This window comes from Leptopilina boulardi, unplaced genomic scaffold (genome assembly GCF_019393585.1).
Source record: "Leptopilina boulardi isolate dan_hultmark-lab unplaced genomic scaffold, ZJU_Lbou_2.1 LbouV2_325, whole genome shotgun sequence".
Taxonomy (NCBI): Eukaryota; Metazoa; Arthropoda; class Insecta; order Hymenoptera; family Figitidae; genus Leptopilina; species Leptopilina boulardi.
In genome coordinates, this window is record NW_026137891.1 from 6,030,710 (window position 1) to 6,053,418 (window position 22,709).

The window sequence follows — 22,709 nt, forward strand, 5'->3', positions numbered from 1 at the left end:
GACGACGACAAGCATGATTATGTGTATTTGGCTCTGATGCCATTCACCACATTTCGTATATAATTTTAAAATTTTAATTACCCTTTTTCTTCTAGTTCGGTTTTATTTCTAACAGTATTGTTAATGGAAAAGTACTGTCATTTTATGTGACGCTCGAATTATATCAGAAATCATCTGCTTAGATCTAGCGAACCTAGCAATCATTTGTTCTCGTCAAATTAATAATTTTAGTTTCCCGAATCCTATTGATTTTACTTAGTTTTTATTGTCAAAAATCTCTCTAGTTTGAGACATTTCTGTTTCTTTTTTTACAGTTGACGTAACACCTATAAAATTAATCATCAATTAGTTTTTATACATGTAGATAATAATGAAAATGTCAAGTCGATAGTCAACATAGAAATTATTGCTGGTATTTTCAGGCTAAAATAATACATTGTGTTTAGGAAAAAAAAAATTTACGTTTACATCTTTATGACCCCTTCTGTCATTTTTTACGAGAGTCCATAAATTATACCGGAGAAATAATGAGTGATTATATATGATTTGGAGAAAAGTCTATTCTTGTCTATATAGAATAGACAGCATAAAGTTTTGATTTATCTACGACACAACTAGAATATATACAAAAAACATTATAATTTGTCCTAGTTTTCACACCTAAAGTGTGCTGAAGGATTTTTCTTTTCGATAATTCGAATTTCTAAATTTTAGATTTTATCCATACGGTATTTAAAAATGTACAATTTGCAAAAAAAAAATATATACCTGTGCAAAGTCTGCAAACGATGTTTGTACAACACTTTAGCAATCTCAAAAATGATTTTAACACTTTACGGGATTTTTTTTTCTCGCTTTAATAAGTAGCTACCATTTCACAACTTCTTTTTAAAATTAAGAATTTGTGTAAAATTTTTTTAAAATTTATTTTACTAAATACTTCTTAGAAGCAATTTTTTTTTATGAATATCGAATGAAAAATTTCAAATGAATACTAATTGTCAGATTTTGATCAAAAGCTATGACCAATAATCAATTCTTTGAAAAAAAACGAAGTTGAGTGGTGACATCAGAAACACACACAGATAAAATGGAAATCTAAGAGAGTGGAGGACGCGTCTCTCGCTCTCGATTAGTATCCCAAGCAACGAATTGCTTTCACGAAAGAAGTAGTCAGGTACATTACAACTCCCTTTAAGAATTCACACAAAGCAGTCACCACACGATAAACTTACAAGATTAGCATTTTTAGAGTTCAACATTAAGAATCTTTTCAAACAAACCTTATCTCGTTTTTTTCTTTCTTATATTATATATTTAAAATGTATATCTAAAAACCTTTTATAAAATCCGTTCTATTAGGCGTAACCTAACCATTTCCGAAATTTAAAAGATTTCCAAGGTACACAAATAAACGTCGAGGTCAAAACGGGTTGAAAATTTTTCCAACAGTTTTGAAAAAAATGATTGAATAGAGGCGAAACATTACAGATGAGGAATACGTCATGTTTGTTCGAACATGTTCGAACATGTCAGGATACTGTCTGGCGGACAGTATGTCGAGTATATACACGATCCCACGCCTGTAGCTTTAGCCTTTAGGTAAAGATATTTATAATAACGGAGGTATTTCGCCGTCCGCTTTCAGCGGGGGTCCAAAAAAGACATGCTTTCATAATACCCCCGCTATTTTATCTATTTTGTTAACCTGCACACATATAACCTTCTTTCCACTGAGGTATAACCTTTATAATGCAAAAAATATTCATTCCAAATAATAAAAACAATAAATTTCAAAAATGTTCTAAAACTTAAATTTTTTGTTTCTTTCTTTTAAATTCTTAAAAGAAATAAATTATAGAATTGTAGCTAAGAGAAAATTTGCAAATAGATTGAAATTTATTTCATATGTTTTGTGTGAATCACTTCCTGTGTTCTACATGAACTATTAATAACGCGATATTTTTACCAATGTCCGAGAACAATAGAAGAGTCCCTTAGCGTATTTCGCCCACACATCTTTTGTTATATGGAAGAGAATTATATATATGTGTAAGTCTTGGTGTTACTTTCGCCTCTTTTATACAAGTATAGGATTAAAGAAAGCATTATGGATTGAACCTTATAAACTTTCTCTGTATAGTAAGGATACAGTATATTTCGTGAGATTTTCACGCCAATCGATGGCAACACTGTCTGCCAATGATTTCAATCGCATTTGCCATTATTTCAGATATTATGTTTCAGAGTTTATTCTTTTTTAAAAGTCGTGAACTCCAAATACCATAAGCGAAAGCTTTTTAATACCGATCTACAAAACTTTCGTATTTCTGTAATATTTCCGATCACATAAATTTTCAATACAAAAATAAATGGTTAGAATTATAATTTAATCGAATATTAATTTAGCAGAATTTTCATTGAAAAGAATTCGGATTTTTAAATTCCAGAATTTTTCTATCGAATCTTCGTTTGTCCGAATTTTTATTTGTTCAAATTTCCATTTGTCAGAAATTGCAAATGGCGGAATAAACAATTGACAGAAAGATTTCGACAAATAAAAATGCGTACCAATGAAAATTCGGTGAATTGGAAATTCTGGAATTTGAAAATTCGAATCACTTAAAATTCTGATCAATTAAAAATTTGCTAAGTTAGTTTTAAAAAAAATTCTGTCAAATGCTAATTTAAAAAATTAAAATTTGTCTAAAAAATAATTCAACTCATAAAATTCGTTAAAGTAAAAATTTTAACTGATAGGAGTTGTGGTTGTTGTTGTGGAATTATTTATTATTCTTTTTTTACTATTTCTTTTTGATTTGCGTAAACAATTTTATAAATAAGGAAAATAATTTTTTTTAAGGATTAAAAAGAGTGTGCGTCTAAAAAAGTAAATGATGCGCGACATACCTTTTATATATTGTTTATGTGCTTGAATCTTTTTCGCAAAACCGATTCAGTCATAATCAGCTGACCTTCGCATTGTGACCATTTCTTATGGGAAGTATACTCTTTGGTGAAGTAATGCTTATACTGAATTCAAGTTTTTATCTTGTGAATTCCAAAGCCTGCGCTCGCTAATGACCGTCAGATATACCTTATATACTTATTGCAGCCAATTTTCACATATCACCAAAATGTTAAAGGAATGAGATGTTTTTAAAAGTTACCTTTATATTTATTTATATACTAATCAGTTGATTAGCGGATCTTTCAAAAATATTCTCACGTAGATATATATATGCACAAAATACAAAACAGGGTGTGTCGAAAAAAAAATTTTTTTCACGCTTTTATCACCAATATTCTTTTCTGTTTATTTATATTGCAATTATAGTCTATTATATATATATATATAATACTATACAAAAAATAATTTTGAAATTTACTTTATTTCAAATTTATACACTTATTATTGAAAACATTGACATAATATATTAAAAATGTATATTAATAGAATTTTTTTTGTCAAAAATATAAAAATTTTCCATTTTTTTAATTTACAAATTCTCAACTTTTGGATAAAAAAATTTTTCTTTCAGCAGAAATTAATTGAATTGGATTTTTTTTCGCTTTCTTAGGAAATAAATAGTCAATAGTTTTCTAAAAGCGATGGTCTTCTTTAGCAATCATCCCATGTTTCGTGACAAGTAACTTCGTACCAATAGCAACCCCATATGCAACGATTATTATGTCCTCTATGTTTAACTAGTATAAAAAGAAGAAAAATTAGTCTTTATATTTAAAAAAAACTTGAAATATTAAAATTGCTTTACTTACTATATCTTCCTGTAGCAGAATTAAAAATATTCAATAGCAAAAATATTGTAATTAAACAAAAAATACCAATTGACATGATTTTCTTCATTTTACTAATTTTTAATTCGTTTTTTCTGAATTTTTGTTTCTAAAATAATTAGTATAAGAGAATAGTATAACGAAAAAAATTTTTATGTACTGTGAAGAAATACCTGACTGGTATTTATAACTTTTCCTCTATTACAATTTTTATGTCAACTGTGTTAATTTATTAACCAATAGGGACATTTGTTTTTAAAAGAAAAGTCATTACATTAAATCATTTTTGACTATTTTTTTCTAAAAAACAAATTTTTTTTCAAAAATTCTATTTTACCTTCTATTATCTTGTTTTGAATATTATCACTAACCTAGAAAAGTCAGGAGAATAAAAAAAGGAAAAAATAATATTTTAAATTTATAAAAACATATTCAATATTATATTTAAAAAAATAAAAAAATATGTTAGTGGGGGGGGGCTTAATATGCGGAAAAAAAATAAAAAATATGCTACTGTACATGCGGTGTGTGTGTGAGATGGCGCAAAAGGAAATAAATTAAACAACGCGGGGGGTGTGCGCTCGAAACTTTTGGTCCCGAGACAAAGTGGCACGGCACGGACCCCAAAAACGTTCTGATTTCCCGACGATTATTCCACTTGGTGCGGTTTTAGATTTATTTAGGATCTAAGCAAACACGAGTTCCGCCTTCACCTCATACCCCCTAACCCCCTCTTTTTAACCCCTTATACACGATTCTGCAAACTAAATCATTCTCCCTTTTTCTTCTTCTTTTTTTTGTGCCCACCAGGACCTACACACACTGAGCGCTCTCTCACACTCTGCTTCTTCTTGGAACTATCGTCTCATGACTGGCTTCGGCTTGATTTATCAAAAACGAAGGACCAACGTCCTTCGAACACGCATTCCTTCCGCTGCCAAAAACCCTTTTCTTTCATATATGTATATATGTTTGACCTTGTAAAATTATACGCGTTAATTAAAATTCGTGAATTTTGAAAATTAGAAAAGACTTATTTCTAACTTAATTATTATTTACTTAATTGTAAATTAATTATTCTCTAAATCTGAATTAGTTAAACATAAATAATTTTTAGTAAAATCGTGGCTGAGTAAAAAAATTATTAAAAAAATAGCTAATTTTTAGTGAAAATGGAAGCTGAATTTTTGCTTCAAGAATTAGTAAAAATAAATAATTAATTTTTAGTATAACTAATTTTTAGTAAAATCGAGGCTTCCGTAATTAGAAAAATAATAACTAATTATTAGTAAAATATTACTAATTTCCAGTCGAAAAATAACTGGTAAAAAATAGTAAATTTGATTAATTATAGTTATTTTATAACATAACCTAAGACTGGAATTAACTAATTGTTATTTTCAACTAAAAATTAGGTAGAAATATTAACATAACTACTTATTATTATATCTAAATATAATAATAATTATAATATAAAGTAATTATTATTATACACATAATAACCTAAAAATGAAATTAACTAATTTTTAACTAAACGTTTAGTAGAAATATTCTTCTGTTTAAATCGATGACTGACACTGGTTATCAAATAATTTATTTTTAACTAATTAAAATTTAGAGAATAATTTTAAAATTTTATTAGGTATATGTTAATATTTAATATTTTATTTAGTGAATATTTTAGTTAATCAACTTTTTCTAATTAATGTTTTCTTTTTCTGTTATAGGTGAGTTATCAAATTCGCAAATTCTTATCAATGTGTGAGTTACAATTTATTATTTTATTTAGTTACAATTTTCTTTTTGATTTTTAATTTATAGTTTAAGTTTATCTTAAAAAAGAATTTATTTTATTAAAAACCTTGCAAAAAGGTTAATTTTAATTATAAAACGGATATCACATTTTATAATGAACAATTCCCTCTGTTATAAAAGGGACAAATTGAAAAATTAGCAAATTGGGGGGACCTACATTTTTTTAGCTCTCTCTCTCTCTCTCTCTCTCTCTCTCTCTCTCTCTCTCTCTCTCTCTCTCTCTCTCTCTCTCTCTCTCTCTCTCTCTCTCTCTCTCTCTCTCTCTCTCTCTCTGTTTATTTCTCTCTCTCTCTCTCTCTCTCTCTCTCTCTCTCTCTCTCTCTCTCTCTCTCTCTCTCTCTCTCTCTCTCTCTCTCTCTCTCTCTTTGTTTATTTCTCGCACAGAGTTGTCAACTGAAATTAGTGTTTAGGAACGCAAGGGTTGGAATAAGAGGAAAGATATACCCTTTGTTTGCGTCTGCGCAAGAATGCCGGGGCCTTTTTCTTTCGTCTTTCGCGAGATCCCGAAACTTTTGTCTCACTCTCTTTTGCTTATCTCTTTTTTATATTTTCTCTTTCTTTCTCTTTCTCTCTCTCATAAAGTTCTCTCTTCTTCTCCTGCTTTCAAGTCTTTCGCACGATCTTTACAGGGGCGGACAGACATTTAAAGAGTCCTTAGTATTAAATTAATACTATATCCAGCATTTTTCAATATTTTATACATTTATTGTAATGAACCAAATTTTTATTTGAATTAACTAAATTAAATTAATTAAAAAATATAGACATTAAATTAATTAACTTAATGAAACTAATTAAATTTTTTGGTTAAGTCAATGTTGCAGCAATATTGTCTCAATATTTCCGTGCAATATTCGCAATATTGGCATGAAATATTGTGGCAATATTTTGTGCTATTTGCTTTATGTTCCTTAGAGTGTCGAAAATTGTTTTGATTTCTAAAGAATCCTTGACCCAAATTGCAAATATTTTTTTTAACAATAGAATTTCACAGAGAAAAACTGAACTCATTTTTGCTGCACCTCATTATGAGCTCTGCATCAAAATGAGTTAACAGACAACTTCACATTACTCAAAATGAATCTGAATAGAAAAACCGAAAAACTGTAAAAATATAGGTTATGTTCTACATTGTGATATTTTTATATTGGTGGTACTGCAGTGAAAAAAAATTTATTTGATTGAAATACCGGTGTATTTGGTTATTATCAAATAAATATTTACTTGAATCAAATAAATGGTATTTGCTTCAAATACTGAAATATTTGATTCAAGTAAATATTTATTTGATAATAACCAAATACACCGGTATTTGAATCAAATAAATTTTTTTTTCAGTGTGCAGAATCTTGAAAACTATATAAAATAAATATGAGAGTAAATAATACTTAGAGAATATTTATGTCTTTAATTCTTGTGTAATAAAATTTGTAAAAATATGAAAATTTTCTTCATATTTATACTTTTTTTCATTACATATTTACTTTTTTTTAACAATTTTTAAATTAAGCCCCTTTTGCGCTTAGATACTTTTGCGTTATATGATTGGCACTGATACAGTTATCAATGAAGTCATCAAGATTCCAAACCTAAAAGTTCTATTATTTAATTTCGTTAACTTGTGCACGAAGAAAAATGGAAAAACGAATAAAGTAACTTTTACTATAAAAGTAAAACCGAAACTGTCTGCAGTTTCTGCGCATTTCTGGCAATTTTTATTCCTAAAATACTTAAAATTATTCCAGAAATAGTAAATTTTACTATTTCTGGAGTAAAAATTGCCAGAGATGCGCAGAAACTGCGGACGGTTCAGGTTTTACTTTTAAAGTCGTAAAAGTTATTTTATTCGTTTTTCCATTTTTCTTCGTGTGTAAATCAATTTTGAGAATTAAAGTTTTCTTTAGGGCTATACGTTTGTTTATTAAAAACAATTATTTTATTTAATAAATAATTTGTTTGTCCACGATAATTTAACATTAATCTGGAACTCAAAATAAACCTAATTGGGTTCAATTTGAAACATTTCACTAAAAACTCAAAATGAGTCAAACCAGATCATTTTTGCTGCACTTAGAGTGTCGGGGAAAATGCACTGTAAAAATAAAGGTATTAATTTAATACCGACTTCAGGTAGTAAATTGTCATTTGGTATACCTAAAATCGGTACTGCTTTAGTACTTTCTTTTTACACTGAGAGTATCATACGCTACTCATTTTGAGTTCAGTTTTTTTCTGTTTAGTTGTCAAAGTTATGCAATTCAGGGATGCGAATTGCTTCGTCCCTGAATGATTCTTTCTCCTTTCCTCACTTTTCTACATATGACTTTCCAACTTGTCTCTTTCTCTTTGCTCCTTCTTCGGTTGTTCAGTGGCCCAGAGGTGCTCTTTGGAAGACCCCGCATGACATTAATTTTAAAATATTATTTGGACCCCGCAGTTGGTCCCCTCTCACTTCTCTCACTGTCTCTCTCTCTCTCTCTATATATATATATAGGGTGTGTCTCGACCGCAAGTTTGTGCACGCACCTACACGATGATAATATGTCAGGTATGCATGCATGCACGCACACGTGACCTTTCATTAGCGCGCGGTCTCTTATCTATTTAAGTTTTGTTACCGGTCATTAAAATAGTTTTATATAAAGTCGCCTTTGATCACTATTTTAATTTATCCCGCCTAGGAGTGCGATTTTACATGCCCGATATCAAAAAGATCTATTACATTGCATAATAATTTATAAAACAATGCGATAAAATTTTTATACTATTTTTATTGTGGAAAATTTATTATTTTGCTTGTGGAAAACTAAATTATTTTTATATATATTGATAAATTAATTATTGTTAAATTGTAAATAACTAATTGAGCCTAATTAGTTTAAAGTGGAAAATCATTTTTTTTCTCTCTTCGTCATTTTTGCAAACAGCTCATTACCCTCTGGTTATTGAAACATAAATTACTTAATCCGGTTTTAAGAGTTAATGTCATGAACCATGGAGGTCTACAAATATAAATCTTGTGGTAGATGAGTGACGTGTTCTTAAGATATAACTGGTCCCTTACATATATATTGTTGATGCAACTAACGACCTAGTAACACTATTTCATATTCCTCTTTTGCCAGGGTACAAGTCAGCCACCCCCGCTTTTTTAGCCAAGTCTTTTCTTTTCGAAGGGAAGAGCATCTTCTTTTTTTTGCATTCACATATATATATATATATATATATATATATATATATATATATATGAGAACGAGCACCATTACAAACTCCAACTTCCATAATTTCCTTTTATTCATTCCTCCATATTCCCCCATGCATGAGACAGACCCACGACTTCCATAAAGTAGATCGAGTTTCGGAGTTATGCCAACTCGCGCAGGAGAGCTGTTTATTCGAACGGTCAAATATTTTTCGGTTAATCAACTGGTTTACCCCGGTTGAATCCTGAGAAGGTTGTGCAATCAACGCGAATATGCTGAGCGTTATTGCTTTCTTTTTTTTATTATTTTAGTTATGATATTCCTATATTTATTATCATCGTTTGGGGCTTATTTGTAGAAAAAAAATATGTTTCTAAAGAAATATTTTCTGATTTTAAAAAAAATATCTCTCTTTTATTCGCGGAGTAAAATAAAAAATAAAATTTCTAGAAAAAATGTTAATTAATGAAATTTTTATCATTCGATTTTATAATGGTAATTATTTAGGAGAGCATTCGTGGGAAGTGTAAATGATGGTTTTGTAATAATTAAGGTAACGGGCTTCCGTCAACTTTGCAAAGTTTTATAATGGTTTTCTCAAGTTAAGAGAAAATTGCCATTGTGACGTAACTAGAAAACAAATCTTCAAAGCCTTTCAGTAAAACCACTCAGTTTTCTTTCACGACGAGAACCTCGAAAATGAGTAGCTTCGTTCGCTAAGTCAATTACAACGTGCCAACAGAATCTTCATAATTTCATTCTAGAAATATATATATGTTCCCAAGAATATTACGGTTTTATCGTATAGGAAATCCATTCTTTTGCCACCAGTCATATAATATAATTTAAGCCTCATTATTATCCCAAAAGAAATTATTCAATTTTTTCTATCTATTCACTCTAATTAATTGTTTGCAAATTGTTTAATTGATTTAATCTTAATTAATTGTTGATTAATTGGAATTTATATTTTATAACTGTTAAACAGTTTTAATAATTATAAAGTAACTTTTGCTACTTTAAAAGTAAAACCGGAACTGTCCGCAGTTTCTGCGCATTTTTGGCAATTTTTACTTCAGAAATAATAAAATTTGCTATGTCCGGAATAATTTTTACTATTTCTGGAGTAAAAATTGACAGAAATGCGCAGAAACTGTGGACCGTTCGTTTTTCCATTTTTCTCCGTGTACACTGAAAAAATGTATTTGATTCATATGATTACTCGACTATTATCAAATAAATATTTACTTGAACCAAATAATTTTTATTTGAATTAAATAAATTGTATTTGAACCAATATTTTATGTATTTGAAACAAATACAATTGGCTGTTTTTTTCAGTGTAATATGCGGTTATAATTTGTTCGTTCGTGAACAAGTGCGATAATTTCGTGATTATTTTCACATTCCTTCGATGATGGGATATATAAAAAAAAATACTAACCCGACAAAACTCATTTAAATGATAATGCAAATTTTTAACGAGCTCAGACCCATGAAAAACAATGTTTATCGACACATATTGCTCATTTTATGTGTGAACAATATTATACTCTGACAATATTTAACGAAGGTGTTCGCCCTTATTCATTCAAAGAAGTTCCTCGCGCCAGACACATTTCTTGATCGTATATCTACTCCGCTGGACAAATCACCCTAAATCAGCAATCCTGAATCACACCGCTAACTATACAAGCCGGGCCCCGATCAACGCGGGTATTGTGTCGTCAAACGGAGGGGTTTCACAAGAGAGAGAGAAAGAAAGACGCACATTTTAAGAAGACATTCCAGATTATAATCACTTTTTATATTTTTTACGTGGCTTCAAAGGAAACAATTTATTATCAATGACTGAAGAAAGAGGCAAAAAAATTGTAGGCTATGTTTATGATATAAAAATGAAGATAGAGAGATTTTATTTTTATAAAATTTATGTAATAAAGAGAATCAATACAAACTTTGGGTCTTTTAAAAAAAAATTGTGTCTTCGTTATGAAAAATAGGAAATAAAAAAAAGTTCAGTAAGGAAACAATCATAATAACCTATATTTTTGAACCCTTTTTTTAGTCACAAATATTCTAAGGATTAAGAATTCGTACACTAATTTAAATTAGTAATTTCTAGTCATTTTTATGGTAAAAAAATATTACTAAATCAAATAGTAATAGAGCCTGGCTACACCGAGAGCCAACCAGGAGCATTAAATTTGATTCTCAGGCGTATTAGAGTAGATTATATTCGCGTCTGCGCAGAATGTTCGTGTACATCAGCGACCATGGTTGCGATAGTGACAGGTTAGAAAAGTTCACTGGCTTTGGCGACCACGTGGTCGCATTTTCTAACCTGTCCCTATTGCAACCATGGTCGCAGATGTACACGAACATTCTGCGCAGACGCGAATATAATCTACTCGTTTAATACGCCTGAGCATCAAATTTAATGCTCCTGCGGTTCGCTCTCGGTGTAGCCAGGCTCATATTTTACTAAAGTTAGTGAAAATTTCTAATAATTTTAGTTATTAATAAAAAAAAATTACACGCAAAAAAATCTTTGCCTAAAACAGCGATAAGTTTCTCTGGAATAGCGATATATTTCTCAAAAATAGAGAAAACTTTCGCTGTTTTAGTGAAACATATCTCTGTTTTGGATAAAAATTTTTTTGCATGTACAATAATTTAAATACTCTTTGGCATTTTTGGAATTTGAAACAATTGTCCCGTGCTGAAATGGGCTTGAAATTGTACTACACTGTTCGATAAAATCTGGTATCGACAATAAACGATAATAACATCGTCAAGCTCTTGGAAAAAAAAATTCCGCTCTAGATTATTATAAAATTCTTGTCTTTTTTTTATTCGCGAAAGTTGAGTCTGAGGGGACAAAGTGTATCTTAACGCGTGTGGTATGCAAGTGCATATACATGTATATATATATATAGGTACACACTTAAAGGCGTGGGGCCCTTGGGACTCACTGCTGGTAGAAGGGGGCGACGTATATGTATTTATATACATATAGTATATACTGAGACTTATCGGGGGTACATCCTCACTCGCAGATTAGCATAATGTCTGCTGCAGTGCGTAGGTACCCCTGCCCGTTCTTCACTCCACTTCACCTCATCTTCCTTCTTTCACATAGCATCCTGATCAGCGCCACCACCGACACTACCACCTCTCTCTCTTTCTTATTCTTGCAATTTCACCTCCTTCCATCATCTTTCTCAGATATATACTCGAGGGTACCAGTTCATAATGATAATATAATAATAATAACAATAACGGTAATAATAAAGGAAGGAAACCCCCTAAGCGATATTCAATGCTCAGACGAGCCGACATGAAGATCATCATGTTTTTTCGCTCCTTCCCGCACACCGCGACTTTAGCTCCCAGTTAGTTCGATTCCTGAATCTGTGGGTGATATGATAAAGGACCAAAAAATATATAGTTAAGAATTAAAAAATGTACAAAAATATTGAGATTCGGTGTCACTAAGTGAAATCAATACACAGAAAAAATGGAAAAACTAATAAACTATTACACGGAAAAAAAGGAATTGCTGTCAAATGTTAACTGATGTTTGCTATCGGATCTATCAAAATTAGTATCCACAGCTAAATTTTTTGCTATGACAACAAAAAAGTTTGCTGTGATAAACAATATCAGTTTTAATTGTTAAAAATTTACTGTCACAGCAAACTTTTTTGACCCCACAGCAAATTTGTTCGCTGTGGGGTCGTTAAGTCCTCGCTAACGTAATTTGCTGTGACAGCAAATAGTTCGCTGTCACAGCAAACTTTTTCTATCCGAGTACTACTTTATTAGTAAATCCGGAACTGTCCGCAGTTTCTGCGCATTTCTGACAATTTTTATTCCAGAAATAGTAAAATTTCCTATTTCCGGAATAATTTTTACTATTTCAGGGGTAAATTTTACTATTTCTTGAATAAAAATTGCCAGAAATTCACTGAAACTGCGGATAGTTCAGGTTTTACTTTTAAAGATATAGTAAAAGTTATACTTTTTTCCATTTTTCTCCATGCAGAGAAAGGGTTAATTTTACTTAACCAAACAGTTCAATTAATGTATTTTGATACAATTAAAAAGTTTAGTAAATTCAAATAAAATTTTGGTTCATTCCAAATATAGCATTTATTTAGTTTTAACTGAAACAAAGGGCAACGACCGTCACCTTAACATAATTGTGCTTGCGTTACTGTAACTCTCTCATTGTTAGAAAAAGGCACTTAATATTTAAAATAGTTTAATATAAGAAAATGTTTTAAAAAAACAAAAAACTTTTTATTGTTTTTGTTTAGTAATGTTTTTTAATTAAAAGTAATTTTTATCAATTATTATTTTGAGATTAATTTTCAGTAGGAATAATTTTGCTAACTGTTAAAATTGTTTAAAAAGTTAATAAATAAAGTAAATAAATAAAATAAATAAAAGTAATAAATAAGAAATAAAAATAATAAATAAAAAATTAATTAAATTTAAACAAAATTCTGTTTTTTAAATATTTTCTTATATTAATGCATTTTAAATAAGAGCGCCTTTTTCTACCAATGAGAGTTACAGTATACTGCAAGCGCAGTTGCGTTTGGTGACGGTCATTGCCATCTTTAATAAATTTTCTTTAAATTAAAGAAAACATTTTCTTTGACCCCATAGAAATACTTCTTTAATTTAAAGAAACATTTTTCTGAATGTATAGAAATTGATTCAACAAAAACTTGTTTGTTTCTAATAAATTTTTCTCTGTTTTAAGGGAAAATTGAAAAAAAATTGGAGATATTTTATAGTTTTACGCCATTGAAAACCAACAGGTTCTTATATATTTCTTTGAATACATGTTAAAAGATGCTTTGCATCTTACATTGTAACGCACAACTCCTCTGAATCAAAGCGAAAAAACGAAAAGGGATCCCGAGAGAGAAAGAGAGAGAGACTCGATTCGATAAGTTATCAAAAGTGACGGTGTACTTTATCGCAAATGCATGCCAGCGTTTCTCACACAAATTCACGAGATTAACTCTTGAGTACCCTTCTTCGTGATAATTAATTTCTTGCTCTTTTTCTCTTTCTGCAAATATTCTATTATTTCATATCAGAATAATGACTAATGGAGAATGAATTATATATATTTACAATCATTCTTTTTTTTGCAAAAAAACTAAAAATATTTGAATTCCCTTCATTGCGTACCTATCTCACGTTTTATTCTTTGTATGTCTCGTGTCTTTTTCGATATATGTATATAAACCAAATGGTTAAAACATTAACTGGATTTAGTCAAGAATTTTTGTAATATTCGTGAGACATAACCTTGATGAATAACAAATAAATATACGAAAAATGAAGCTGGAATTCAATATTTCTTTTTATCGAAATTCTCATCGTAAAATATTGAAATTTATTTATTTTACATTATTGAAATTTTGATTTACAATATATTGAAGATGATTTATAATCTTCGAAAGCGTTTTTGCAAATTTTAAAAAATTAGTAAAAAGAACATTGGACAATTTGGGTTCTTTATCTTATCACTTAATTGCTTTAGACAACTCGCATTATGTATATACTAACATATATAGTTAGTATTATCAGAAAACATTGATCAAGTTTTTGAAAATGATGGATCCAAATTTTTATCAGCGAATTAATAAAAATTTTTAAACTGGTTAATATCACTCGTTGATTATATCAAGGACAAGTTAATTATAAAACTAGTTTTTCATCTTATCGAAGGGTTTCTGATCATTCAAATGACTACGCGAGCTTTTTTGCCTTTTTGCAATTTTCAAATGCAATTTGCGATTAAAATGCGAATTTTTCGTCCTTTGATAATTTAACATATTTCAAATTATATAAAATATACAAAAGTAAATAAAAATTCGGTACCAAAAAATTTGTTTAAAAAGAAATTCTCTAAAAAATTCTCTGTTTCTAATTCGAAAAATGAAAATTCTAAACAATAATTATAAATTAAAAACGAAAATTAATTCTTTTTATGGAATAATGAGCGACAATTTAATTGACATTAGAATAATTTACTTCAGAATAGTAAATTATAATTTAATTGACACTAGTAAATTATAATTTAAATGGAGGGTAATACATATAAATTCTGAGGAATTATCGCGCACAGCCTCCTTTATATTTCTTTTGGAAATAAGAGAGAAAAAAAAATTGAGAAAAAGAAAGTGCAAAAATTGGCCTACTAAGAGCAACAACAATGCAAACGTTCTTTTCTCTTACATGCGGGATGCTGCATGTGGCCATGCTAGTCGATCTCTGGTGCGGGTTCTCGAGATGCAACCAACCTTGCTGCCACTGCTATTATGGCCAATAATTCATTGAGTGACTGCCAGGCTCTCCGCCGACCAAACCAGAGTCGCGCCGCACCCCTCTTTTATGCACGTCGTTTTATACAAGGTGATACGAAAATCCGTATGACTTGGAAAAATCCCATAAAAAATTTATTTAAGGTCTTCAATTTTCTAATTTTAATTAGAAATCCAAAAAAAAAATTGTTAAAATTTTATTATTGCCATATAAAACAAAATTAACCAATGGTTTATGTTCTTCAATATCTATCTTTAGAAATCACCTGTCTCACAATATATGATTCATAGACAGTGCTTTCATAAGGTTTAATTATGAAACACTTGTTATAGTGGAAATTTTCTTTTTATGGACAATAAAAACCGAAATTCTATATAGTTAGTATTTTTATAATTTTACTTTTGGTATTTTTTATTATTTATTCTTACACTGAAAAAAGTTATATTTTATTTCTGTATTTAAAATAAATAACTTTTAATTAACTCAAATAATAATTTTTTCATATAAATAAATATTTATTTGATAATGGAGCCTGTTTTCATAGCAGAAAATTGATAAGTTAAAAGGGATAAATTCACGTTTGCGCAGAATAGAGGGAAAAAAGATCATCCAATCATTTTTTAAAAATTGAATTTACTTTTTTTATTATTTTATTATTCATATTTATTTATTAACTTTTGAAACTATTTTATAACATTTAGCAAAATTATTTTTACTGAAAGTTCTCTCTAAATCTGAATTAGTAAAAAAGTTTACTAATTTGAATTAGTGACTCACTTTTTGCTTCTCAATTAGTAAAATTTAACTAATTCTAAAACAAAAAATGAGTCACTACTTTAAATTAGTAAACATTTTTACTAATTCAGATTTAGAGAGTTAATCTCAAAATAATTGATATAAAAATTAATTTTAATTAAAAAACATAACTAAACAAAAACAATAAATTTATTACGACAGTTTTTTAAACACTTTGATTTTATTAAACCACTTTAAATATGAGCGCCTTTTTCAACCAATGAGAGAGATATAGTAAAGCAATCGCAATTGCGTTTGGTGACGGTCGTTGCCATCTTTGTTTCTGTTAACTAAATGAATTTTATTTAGAATGAACAAAATTTTTATTTAAATTTACTAAATTTTTTAATTGTGTCAAAATAGGTTAATTAAACTGTTTGTTTAAGTCAAATTAACTTTTTCTCCGAGTGATATAGAAATGATTTCTAAATTGTTATTGTTTAAAAGTAATTAATTTTTGAAAGCATCATTAATTACGTTATAAAAATCCTTTTCCTTGACACTGAATTCTCTTTTTTTCATAATACAAATAATAATAATCAACGCGCAGTTGCGCGCCTGTGGCATTTTTGACAACAGGTATCTCTCTCTCTCCCTCTTTTCTGAGCATGGCCAAGGGGGGTGTGATGTCTCGAATCTTAAATTTTGAAATTCCATTGGGTCTCTCTCTATGGGCCAGTCAACTTGTTTCGTTCTTTCTCTCTTCTATACTCCTCGTCTTTCCAAACCGCTTGCTCTTTTACTTATGTTCTTCTTTTTCCCTTTTTATGACTCTCGCTCCGATGCATTCGCAAAATTTACGACAACACGTACGTGCGTGCACACATTTACAGCTTACGGGCACAGGTTGCATCGACGAATTTTTCATACGCGTGATTTTGGCGTTTTCTAGTTTTTTTTTTCTTTTTTTTGGCACAGCGTAAACCCACTTGAAATATTGTGGGAGAGAACGTTTCTTAAATATGAAAAATAATACAATGACCATAAGCTTTGAGAGATGGAAAAGAGAGTCCCACCGGGAGTTGAATTTTTCGATCCTGTCAAATAATAATTGGTTATACCTGCTAGAGAGGAAAAAAGCATTTAAATCTCTTTGTGTGTGGCCAATGTGTGACATTCATGTGGGGGGTTTCTTTTTTTTTGGACTATGTTATGAAAATATTTCCTTTATGTTTCTAATGATATTTCTATAAGGGAAATTTTTGTATAAGAGAAATTTTCTTAGAAGTTTTCTCTTTTTTGCCGTGCATTTTTTTGTATCTGATAATAAGATTAAAAATAAAGATGAAGTCGATCCTTTGGAAATATGTACCCTCATATTATTCAAACAATGCGGGTTATCAATATAAATAATGGAAATTTGCAATAATTTATAGTATGCATATATTTTTTAATATTTTCTTTTTTGTTGTATTACGCACTGAAAAAAATTTATTTGATTCATATATTATTTTATTATTATGTATTTACTTGAATCAAATAATTTTTATTTGAGATAAATAAATTTTATTTGCTCTCTAAATTTGAATCAATAAAAAAAAACTAATTTGAAAGCAAAAAGTCAGTACCTGTCAAAAATATGAGTATTTCTACTGATCATTTAGTTATAAAAATAACTTATTATTAGTTAAATTCATTTTTACGTTATATAAAAATAACTGCTCTCTAAATCTGAATTAGTAAAAATGTTTACTAATTTGAATTAGTGACTCATTTTTTGACCCGTAAAATTTTACTAATTAAGAAGCAAAAAGTGAGTCACTAATTCAGATTTAAAGAGTGATGGTGAAACTTTTATAAATTAATTTTATTATCGAAAATAGACTTTTCAGTTATTTTTTACTAATGCTAAAGTAAAAAGTGATTAGTTACTTTGTTCTGATTTTAACTCTCTAAAACTGAATTAGTGAAAAGTGAGCTACTAATTTAAATTAGTAAAAATTTTCACTAATTTTTAGTCACTTTTTACTAAAACTTTAGTAAGAAAATTAAAAACTACTGAAACAAATAGTAATATTTTACTAAAAATTAGTATAAATTCTTACTAATGTGAATTAGTAGCTCAATTTTCACTAATTCAAATTTAGAGAGACATTTTTTTCTTTTAAATATTAATATTTAAATAACCAATAATTTTTTATTGAAACAGATACCATTTAATTAACTTAAATAATTATTTAATACAAGTAAATATTTAATATAATAGTCAAGTATCGGATTATTTGAATGAAATAAATTTTTTTCACTGTGTTTTGTAACCGTACATTAGAAGTTAATTTTCTCCTATATATAATTATCGATAATGTAAGTAAATTGACATTTTTAGAATTTAGATAACTTTATCATATTACTCTTATCCAATTTATATACCAAGTATCTCAATTAAAATATTTATTGATTGAAAGTTTATACGCTTTAATTAATAATTAAATTAATGAACACGTAGTTTATAGTTAATTAATATTATTCAATATCTTAACTTTCGGATTTATCATAAATATATATATAGATAAATTGTTGAATTCTCTTTTGTTTTTTTTTTTGAACAATTATTTATTTGTTTAATCTCGCTTTTATGTTAATTGATTGTACCCTTTTTTATTTCTTTTTTTTATTTTATAATACCGCTTAGCTGAATTTTAAAAACATCGGCGCCAGTCTCATTTCGATAATCTTTCCGAAAAAAGTTTTTTGGAAGTCACGCAAATTATAATAGGTTTCTATGATATTAAAGATGAATGCTATCACCCTTAGGGTGGTTGGGGTGGACAGTTGAATACTGAGAAAGAGAAAGAGGGGATCGGAGATAGATGCATAAATGTGTGCGAAGTTCATTTTATATATATATATATATGTATAAAATACAAGTGGGGATAATTGCAGAACGGTCTCGCTTTGCCCTTGCAAAGAAGTCTTAAGAAAAGATAAGGGCCCGACGATAACGATTGGGCCCCGCGGGAACTTTTGCCTACGTATTACACACGATTCGCTTGAATATAAGAGTGCACAAATACTTTTGCATAAAATATCACCTTTATATGTATATATAGGTGTATATAAAAGTATTTATATACTTGTGTATGTGTAATGAGCAACAACATATTTTATATATACTTCTATGTACTATGAAAAGTTTTAAAGATGCCAAGCAAATAAATTAGCATAAACCGCGATCGGAGATTTCTAAAGGGCGAATATGTATGTATTCTTATGGAATGCCCACAAGAAGCCTAAAGCAATATAGGCCCTCGGGTGGGACCAGTGAACCAGAGTATGTCTATTTTTTTCGAAAGTACTTACTTTGTACACCTGCACAATTTTTTTTGAGTCACAACGATCACCGTTTTATTTTATGGCTATACTGCTATGGTAAATAAATTTTAATATTTCTTATTTGCGTGTATATAGTGATTTTCATATATTGCAAAAATTATTCTATACTAAATATAAATGTGGAAAAAATATTTCAAAGTTTGTCAATTTTTAGAATTTTTATAAAAATCAGTTATAGTAAAATGCGAGTAAAAAGTGATACAATCAATAAAAGTATTTTCAAGTAGTGGAAAATTATATAGAAATTTTGCTATTTTCCACGACTTGAAAATACTTTTATTGATATTTATTTTCTTTCCGTATAAGATTTAGTTAAAAGAAAGCAAGGTAAATTCTGAATTGAATAAAAGAATGAATTTTTATTAACACACAAGTGCGTAATTGGTGATTTTTGAAAGAGAGAGAGAGAAAGAGGAAGAAGAAGAAAGCAAAAAGCAGGTGGTGCAGTTAAGCATAATTAAAATACTTTAGAATAGTATAGGTATGGTTGTCCAAGTTTTTACATGACTGGGTGGAGCTGAGGCACTCGACGCGACCGGTCCGACCTTCTTCGTCCCTCACCCCCTTTTTTTTCTCACTGGACTTCGAAGGCTTTCGTCCTTTAACTTTAAATTGTATCTTAAACGGAACTATTTCATCATGAATGCTTGGTACTGGTGTATACACACACAGAGAGAGAGAGAGATCATTTACAACATCCCAGTAGCTGCTCTCGTCGGACTACCGGTATTCCTCTTTTGCTCTTTTCCTAACTAGTGTGCAATGCGACTTAAAAGTAACGGGAAAGAACGCGCAATCCTTTATACTTTATACCCAACCAAGCCGTATATATATTGATTTGTAGAAATACACTTTAACTGTTTGTATTCATATCTATGTGACACAACGTGACGGTCCCAGGCACTGCCATTGCCTTGCCCGATATATCCACCTGCACCTTTACCAAACAATATAACGTTCCCAGCGTGTTATCATTTCTGTCAATACGAAACCAATGTCTCGAAACATTTTGATTTTAATCTCGATATACATACTTTGTTTCTACTTTGCAAAAAGGATTGTAAAAGAGGAACAATTTATATTCACCCATCAGAGAAATATTTTATTTGAGGCAAAATAAAATTTATTTTCGCTAAATAAAAATATATTTCTTTCGGATTTCAATAACTTTTTATTGGTTTTAATTATAAAAAGGAACACATGATTATCCCATAAAAATCATTAATTACAATTTTTAATTTAAAGAATTTCATTGAAATATTTATTTTTTAGACGAATTTTCATTTTTAAATTAGCATTTGAAAGAATTTTTATTTAACCAAATATTTAGCTACCGAACTATTTTGTTTGGCAGAATTTTTATTTCCTATTTATTTAATTTACATGACTTTTTATTGAAGAAAATTTTAATTTAACAGAATTCTCATTCAATCGAATTTTATGTGATTCGAATTTTTAAATGACAGAAATTCTAATACATTGAATTTTTATGTGTCCGAATTAATTAATTAAAATTCGCAAGGTAAAAAAAAAATTTCTTTCTTTCTCTAAAATTCTTTTAAATAAAAAGTCATGTAAATTAATTGACTGTAAAATAAAAATTCGGTAGCTAAAAAATTTGTTATGTTAAAATTCGTATAAAAAGAAAATCTTGCAAATTTTAATTCGAAAATTCAAAATTTGTCACAAAAAAAGATACTTAAAAATACAAATTCTAATTAATGATTGTTATGGGAAATTCACGCGCCCGTTACAAAAACAATTATTTAGCGAAAATAAAATTTTATTTAGCGCAAATAAAATTTTTATTTAAACTAAATAAAATTTATTTGAAACAAATAAATATTTATTTATTTTATTTATTTGGCTCTGAACCAAATATATAATTTCTCTGGGCGTTTATTATTAAAAACAATTTAATATTTTTTATAACCTATTCATACACTCACAATCAAATAATAAAGTTTTGTTTGAATCAAATGTACCCTTTTATGTATTAACACAATTTTTTAGTTATTTCAAGCAAAATTTATTTGATTCAAATAAAACTTATTTTATTCAATCAAAATTTACTTAATTCAATCAAAATTTATTTGATTCAAACCGATTTAAACAAAATTTATTTGATTCGAATAAACGTTTAGTTTATTCTAATAAATTTTTTAACGAAGAAAGAATTTAATTGAGCCAAACAGAAAATAAAAAATGTAAAAAGTAAAACTTGAAACAGTTATATAATTAAATTTTGCCAACATTCTTTTTCATTCAATTATAATTTATGTTAATGGACAATTTTTTAATGAATGAATTCATGTTATACTAAGTGGACTCACTAATTAATTTAATGAAGATAATTAAGTTTTGTATAATTTTCAATTTGAGTATGAGAATATCAGTCATGAGATATTAACTGTAATTTTTTATACACACAAATACTTATTCATAAAAATGTATATCAATTTTTCAATTGAAAAATTGAATTGTTAAAATTCATTTTTAAAAAAATTAATTTTTTTTCAATATACATAAAGAAATTCATTTTTTTCAATATATGCATTATACCTGACTAGTTATTGGTTCTCTAATTTCAGTTTCACGCCTAAAAGCCCTATTTAAGGCACCTGTAAATTGACGACCTTGTTCCCTCTTTTGAGATTTAAAGTCTTTTAAGATTTAAAGATTGTCAATATTCCCCATAAAATGTCAAAAATTTTGCTAGTTTCTATATATATGTATTCTAGTTTCAATCCTTCTGAACTACCTGGTAAATCCAGTATACACAATTCCCATATCTGAAAAACGGATCTCTTTTAGAAAAAAAAAAATGTTATTTTAGATATTTTTGACGACCGCTTTTCCAAAATCAGGAAATAAAATCGATTCTTTTTAAAAGATCGTAAATTTTCTATATGGTTCTTATAATTCAATAGAGTTAAAAAAAATGTATTTTTGACAAAAGAATATACATATATATATATATATATATCTTTTTTTCTTTATATTTCATCTTTTCAAATATTTTATTGTTTCATAAAAACCTGATATAAAAGTTTATTGGCTGTCAATTCATCGCGTTCCAATTACAAGTCAAATTTAACATTCCAAGTCCAACAATTTTCTGTCATAAATATTCGTAAACCGGAATTTTTCCATAGAAAAAAAAACCAAAATGCTTTTGTATTTTCAAAAATTCTCACTATTCCTATAGAATTATTTTTTTTATAAAAATTTAGTTTTTTTTATTATATAATACCATACATATGTCGAATTGGAAATAAATTTAGGACGAAAATAGATTCGATTTTTGATTTATTATTATTACTATATTACTATTACGTTTTGCCTTTATAAAAATTGTATTTATTTTTATACAATAGGCGCAGTAAAATCAGTTTTAGAAAAAATTGTAGTTAA

At 28.3% G+C, this 22,709-nt stretch overlaps 2 protein-coding genes and 1 long non-coding RNA gene across 6 annotated transcripts in view; 2 read left to right on the top strand and 1 right to left on the bottom strand.

Annotated features, from left to right (window-relative positions):
- Nucleotides 1-22,709, top strand: part of LOC127284636 (uncharacterized) — a 188,819-nt gene that overhangs the window by 51,870 nt on the left and 114,240 nt on the right. The gene's annotated exons all lie outside the window — the stretch shown is intronic.
- The window catches only part of LOC127284632 (cadherin-related tumor suppressor), a 100,699-nt gene that overhangs the window by 10,541 nt on the left and 67,449 nt on the right, over nucleotides 1-22,709 (top strand). The gene's annotated exons all lie outside the window — the stretch shown is intronic.
- LOC127284647 (uncharacterized) lies at nucleotides 3,374-3,945 on the bottom strand. Its single transcript, XR_007843510.1, has 2 exons — nucleotides 3,781-3,945; nucleotides 3,374-3,708 (listed from the first exon to the last, which is right to left on the bottom strand). It is a non-coding gene; the product is annotated as an uncharacterized LOC127284647 (long non-coding RNA).